This window comes from Macaca fascicularis, chromosome 14, assembly GCF_037993035.2.
Source record: "Macaca fascicularis isolate 582-1 chromosome 14, T2T-MFA8v1.1".
Classification (NCBI taxonomy): Eukaryota; Metazoa; Chordata; class Mammalia; order Primates; family Cercopithecidae; genus Macaca; species Macaca fascicularis.
The window spans coordinates 73,404,741-73,411,449 of record NC_088388.1 but is presented as its reverse complement, the minus strand read 5'-3'; the positions used below and the strand labels follow the sequence as shown (position 1 = coordinate 73,411,449).

The following is a 6,709-nucleotide window of genomic DNA, read 5'->3' as shown; positions in this document are numbered from 1 at the left end:
GAGATCTCGGCTCACTGCAAGCTCTGCCTCCTGGGTTGACACCATTCTCCTGCCTCAGCCTCCTGAGTAGCTGGGACTACAGGCACCCACCACCACGCCTGGCTAATTTTTTGTATTTTTTAGTAGAGATGGGGTTTCACCGTGTTAGCCAGGATGGTCTTGATCTCCTGACCTTGTGATCCACCTGCCTTGGCCTCCCAAAGTGCTGGGATTACAGGTGTGAGCCACCGCACCCAGCCGTGAAACTCCATTTCTAAATAAATAAATAAATAAATACCACCCAAAACACAACTTCTTTTGCAAACAAAGTCTCTGTCTCCTTACTCCTTTCCAAAGACCACACTTTCTTGTTGAGACACGAGAGAAGGAAAACTCAGATTTGCCCCTGTAGTAGGTTGACTAGTAGCCGCTAAAGATGTTAGATCCCAATCCTTGAAACCTGTAAATGTTATTTTATATGGAAACAGTATCTTTGCAGGTGTAATTAAGTTAAGGCTCTTGCAGTGAGGAGATTATCCTGGGTGGGCCCTAAAAGCAAGGTCACACGCATTACATGTGACCTTGCCCTGACACCTTAATTTTGGCTGAGTGAAAATGATTTCAGATTTCTAACCAACAGAACTGCGTGAGAATAACTGTGGGTTTTTTGTTTGTTTGTTTTTAAAGAGATCAGGTCTTTCTTTGTCACCCAGGCTGGAGTGCAGTGATGCAATAATAGCTCACTCCAGCCTCAAACTCCTGGGCTCAAGGGATGCTTCCACCTCAGCCTCTCAAGCAGTTAGGGCTACAGGGGTGCATCACCATACTCAGGTAATTTTATTTATTTTATTTTATTTTTATTTTTTGCAGAGATGAAGGTCTCATTATGTTATCCAGGCTGGTCTCAAACCCTTGGCCTCAAGCAATTCTCCTGCCTCTGCCTCCCAAAGCTCTGGGATTATAGGCATGAGCCACTGTGGCCTGGCCCGTGACTTAACTCTAGTTACAGTCTTTGCGGTTAGGAACAGGTGGGGCAGATCCTGAGGTTTATGGTAAGCACACCTGATAGCAATAACTTAAGCATATCCTGAGAATGACCCTGTATGGCAAACACACCTGAATGTGTGTTCTGAGCTAGGGAATTGAGAAGTGGCCAAATCACAGACTCGTTTCTTGTCAATGAGGAACATTTGAACTTCTGGCGCATCCCGTGGAACACGGGCCATACAGGGGATCAAATCGTTGGGTTTTGGGTTAAATGAAGGTTGCCAGGTGGAGGTTGTTAGCGGGAGGGTACTAAGTGCACATGCTATAGAAACTGCAGGCCTTTTGCAAGTGGCTGCAATTCTCCTGCCCAGCCCACCGCCACTGGACCTGTTCACCACCACTGGACCTGTTCTCTGGTCCAGCCCGCCACTGCTGGACTCTCCCCTGTATGGAAGCCCCCAGTAAAACTCCATGTCTCATTTGCTGGCTCTGGGTCTCTTTTTCAGCCTCTTGAACCTGGTGCTATCCTCACTGGAGTTGATAGTGGTTTGGCACAACATGAGGGAGGCACATTTTATCTTGACGGTCTGAGTTCCCTGCCTTGCCTTCGAATAAGCGAGGGAGGTGGGGGTGCTAGCTCTTAAGAGGAGAAGGGCACTACTTCTGAATGCTCAGAGGATTTAGAGGAGTCTGAGAGTTCAAAATATACCCACAGGTCCCCATCCTAAGTGCTAGAGTTCTACTAACCTTAGCATATTGGACCTACCGTTGTCATTTAATTTTCTCTGGAGCTTGACTGCTGTATTAATTCCCAGCTCAGGTCTTCAGCTTTTTCTGCCTTCTTGCTGTAGGGAATGAAAGCCTCTTTGTAAGCTTTCACATTTGGCTTTCATTGCCTGTTAAATGCCTGCAGTTTTTTATTGTCTTTTTCTAACATATCCATGAATTTAGCAATAGTCACTCAATTCCATTATAGTCACTCAGTTTCCATAATAGAAATAGTTACTGTTTCTCCTATACTTCCCAAATGCTAAATACATTGAACCAGCTAGTGAATTCCCCCTCCATGTCTATACAACCCTAATTCATCACCGGTAAGAGGTTTTTTGGTTTGTTTTTGTTTTTTTCTTTTGAGACGGAGTCTCACTCTGCTGCCCAGGCTGGAGTGCAGTGGCGTGATCTCAGCTCACTGCAACTTCTGCCTCCTGGGTTCAAGCGACTCTCCTGCCTCAGCCCCCTGAGTAGCTGGGATTACAGGCATGCACCACCACCATGCCCAGTTAATTTTTGCATTTTTTAGTAGAGAAAGGATTTTGCCATGTTGGCCAGGCTGGTCTCGAACTCACGACCTCAGGTGAACCACCTGCCTAGGCCTCCCAAAGTGCTGGGATTACAGGTATGAACCACTGCACCCAGCCACTGGTAAGAGTTTTAACAATCGGACCTCCACCTTGTGCTAGGTGTTGTCTCTGATCCTTCTATCACCAGTGATGAGGTCCTTATGGCCAACAAGGTGGTGAGTAATCCAGGTTTAAAATCCCATCTTACCAACTGCATTTTTGGGCCATTCCTAACACCAATTCCTTAGAAGGAAGAAACACTGAACAGAGGGAAAGCCCGAAAGCTATATAGTCTGACAAAGCTTCAACCAATCCATGGGGACCTCTGGAACATACATAACCCATCAGTGTTTCCCATGGTGGGCCAAAATGGCCAAACTTTTATACCCATGCCTTGCTCAGTCACCTCACATGGGCTGCTCCAAGAGGGGCAAGGCCTTGGGTAAGGCAGCTCTCTACACGACTAGGGCAAATCTTAAAGGAGATGACAGCTAGAATTTGTCTGTTGGCAACACCCCCATCAATTGAGGCAACTAGTCCTCCTTGAAGAGGGATATAGTGCAGCATATTCATGTCTACTGCAGATAACATGCCAGTCATTTTATATAAGTCATCTCACTTAATCCTCACCATAACTATCAGACATTCATACTACAGATAAGGAAATTGAAGCTCAAAGAGGCTAAAGAACTTTCCCCAAGAATTAGCTTCCAGAACTGGTATTAGAACCTATGTCCCTCTTATTTCATACATGAATATAGATTTCTGAAGAACATCTAATAGAGTGCTTGAAAAAGAAATGGGTAATGTACCAATCAGGCTCACAACAGAAAATAGCACAATTAGATAATTCAAGGAGGTGTTTTTTCGGGTTTTGCTTTGTTTTTTCACAAAGGGATGATTTTCTTCTTCTTTGAGAGAGAATCTAGCTCTGTCACTAGGCTGGAGTGCAGTGGTGAGATCTCAGCTCACTGAAACCTCTGCCTCCCAGGTTCCAGCGATTTTCCTGCCTCATCCTCCTGAGTAGCTGGGACTATAAGCGTACCATGCTCAGCTAATTTTTGTATTTTTAGTAGAGACAGGGTTTCACCATGTTGGCCAGGATGGTCTCGATCTCTTGACCAGTGATCCACCTCTTGACCTCGTGATCTGCCTGCCTCGGCCTCCCAAAGTGTTGGGATTACAGGCATGAGCCACCGCACCTGGCCAGGGATGATTTTATTTTATTTATTTTTTATCTTTTGGTAACAGGCTTCATTCACTTTATTTTTCTTGTATAAAAACCCTACGTTGTAGCCACAGCTGGGGCCTGGGTCCGCTGCACAGAGACTCTGGTGTGGGTCTTGACAAGGTGGTCAGGAATTCCTGATAGGGAGACTTGGTAAACACAGTCTCCTTCCAGAGGTCAGGGGTCAGGTAGCTGTAGGTCTTAGAGATGGCATCGAAGGTGGCCTTGGCGAAGTTGCCCAGGGTGGCAGTGCAGCCCCGGGCTGAGGTGTAGCAGTCATCAATACCAGCCATCATGAGCAGCTTCTTGGGCACAGGCACTGAGACGATGCCGGTGCCCCTGGGTGCAGGGATGAGGGGCACCAGCACAGAGCCGCAGTGGCCTGTCACCTTGCAAGGGACGGTGTGGGGCTTGCCGATCTTGTTCCCCCAGTAGCCTCTGCGCACCGGGACAATGGAGAGTTTGGCCAGGATGATGGCCCCACGGATGGCAGTGGCCACCTCCTTGGAGCACTTAACACCCAGGCCGATGTGGCCATTGTAGTCCCCGATAGCAACAAACGCCTTGAACCTGGTGCACTGGCCAGCACGGGTCTGCTTCTGCACCGGCATAATCTTCAAAACCTCGTCTTTGAGAGAGGCCCCCAAGAAAAAGTCAATGATCTCAGATTCCTTAATGGGCAAAGAGAAGAGGTAGATCTCCTCCAGGGACTTGATTTTCATGTCCTTGACCAAGCGGCCCAGCTTGGTGACGGGCATCCACTCCTTATCCTCGGCCTTGCCTCCACGAGCTCCGCGGCCTCGGCCCCAGCCCCGTCCACGGCCACGACCCCGGCCCCGGATGCCACTGCCAAAACCTCCGCGGAAGCCACCGCGGTTCCCCATCCCAGGGCCACCAGGGCCTCCGGGTCCCCCGCTGCACCGGCGTCATCCGCCATTTGGTGTTCTCTCGGAGAAGCCAGGGATGATTTTAAAGTGTCATGTTCTAACTGAGGTCTGAGGGGAGTTGGTAGACCAGTGGCAGGCAGCTGAAAGAACACTCAAGGAATCATATAGGGAGTTTTGATATGGTTTTTTCTCTCTGAGCACGAGTAGGCTTGGGCACAAGGTGTGGGCACAAGCTGTGGGTGCAAGCTGTATGTTTAGCATCAGCTGGATAGTTACACCTTTTACAGACAACAATGGCTCTGAGCCAAGCACGAGCACACCTGGTTACCTAATTTGCCTCACATGGCATGGTTACATAACGTGCAGTGTTGTGCATCTGTGCTCCAAACCCGATGAGTCATGCTGTGCCAGAAGGCCACCTCAGCCTATTCCCAACTAAAGCACAGCCATTGCCCTTACACTGCACCCCCTAGGCCAAGGCCATCCTCTGGGCAGGGACACATGCCCAGAGACTGGAGCCCTGAATCCATAACCCACAACAACCATACGGAGAGCAATAGCTCACTACTAGGATCCCAGCTATGCTACTTTTGACTATTAGGGCCCAGCATTGGCCAGAACCCAGGGATGCCCACCCTGCAGGGGATTGTCAGTAAGGCTCTTGACTGCCTTAATCTCCCATGAGACCCCTTGAAGGGCTGCTGTTATGTTCTGCCAATTGTCAGGAATAAAGGTACCACATTGTGTTCCTAAGAGAGCACAGGTGCCTCCTTGGACAGCAGTCATTATGTCTAAGGCCATTCAGTTTTGCAACACCACCTTTCTGATCTGATCAACCTCATCTGTTAACAGGAGGAGGACCACTTGGGTGTGATTCGGAGCCCGAGCAGTGTGCTCTGCAGGAGCAGTAACTTGTGCTTCTACAGTTATGACACCCGCTCCAAGAATAGTCATTGCCAAGGGGTAGAACCACCAGGGGGATCGTTGCACTGGCAAAAACTGAGAATGTAGTGCCTCCCAGTTATGTGGGATGGGCATCTGGGAAGAACAGTGGCAGGTACATAAGACCACCCCTAGGCACAATATTCAGTCCAGTCCACTGGTAGGTAAGGATACCCTGTGTCACCACAGACCCATAAACTTCCAGGGGGCACAAAATCCATCGGGGCCTGATCTTGTCTACTTGCTACCTGGTTAAGGGCACTCGCCGTATCATTACTTGTTGTGTAACACTGGGTAGTGGTCTCCATTTAGGGTATGCCTGAGCACATGCTGGGCATTTCTGACAAGCCTCCCAAATATCTTGCATGGGCAGGGACAGACCCCAATGCTTATTGACCTGTTGCATTAGTTTACTCCTAGTTTCCAGTGTAGCCAGAAGGCCACATCTCAAGTAGGTGCTGTCTCTAACCATCAGACCTTGGCCAAAGCATCTGTCTCATCATTGCCAGGGGTGGCAAAAGGCATACGGCCTGACAGATGATAGTTACCTCTTTCTGATGACCCATTTCCTAGAAGTCTTGCCACATGGCTTAGCCCCATATGGGTCGGTGGCCAACTAGCCACTTCTGTATTTTCCAGGTAGTTAATCACAAGGTTAAGCCTCAAAAGACCGCCCAGCTATTGGTACAGATTACTGTAGGTGTCACCTCCTTGGTGATCACCATCCATACTGCTCTAAGTTCAGCCCATTGACTACTCTGTCCACCCCTGGTTTCAAATCACATGGTAATCAGGCAGCAGTAGCATCTCGGCTAGACCCATCTGTGTATCATACCCCATTGGGAATGGGGAGCTGTCCTTCCTTAAATGGTGAAGGTTCAGGGTCTAAGGGTGCCTCAGGCCCCATGGCTCTAGGCCCCATGGCCTTTTCTTGCATTAGAACTACAGGTCCCAAGACCTCTTGCAATTCTACTGCTAAGGGACTTGTACTCGGCGTACTCCACTGCTCCAAGTAGGCGCCCCACTTTGCCAAAGTGGATGTCTACACCATCCCAGTCCAGGGGGGTTGTTATCCATGAATATATCCATCCCGCTCTCAGGTAAGTTATCCACACGATGACTGTAGCCCGTCTCCGTTCTGCCATGCTCTTATGAGCCCTTACTAACTGCTTTCACCATCCAGGGGGTTGTTATCCATGAACACACTCATCCCACTATCAGGTAAGTTGTCTGCACGATGACTGTAGCCTGTCCTGCCATGCTTTCATGAGCCTGAAGGGCAGCATATACAGTTACTGACTGCTTCTCTATCAATAAGTACTAGAGCTCAACTCCTTTCCATAGTT

The 6,709-nt window shown here is 48.9% G+C and overlaps 1 pseudogene; it reads right to left on the bottom strand.

Annotated features, from left to right (window-relative positions):
* Positions 1-3,515: 3,515 nt before the first annotated feature.
* LOC102145081 (small ribosomal subunit protein uS5 pseudogene) lies at positions 3,516-4,471 on the bottom strand (annotated as a pseudogene).
* Positions 4,472-6,709: the final 2,238 nt, after the last annotated feature.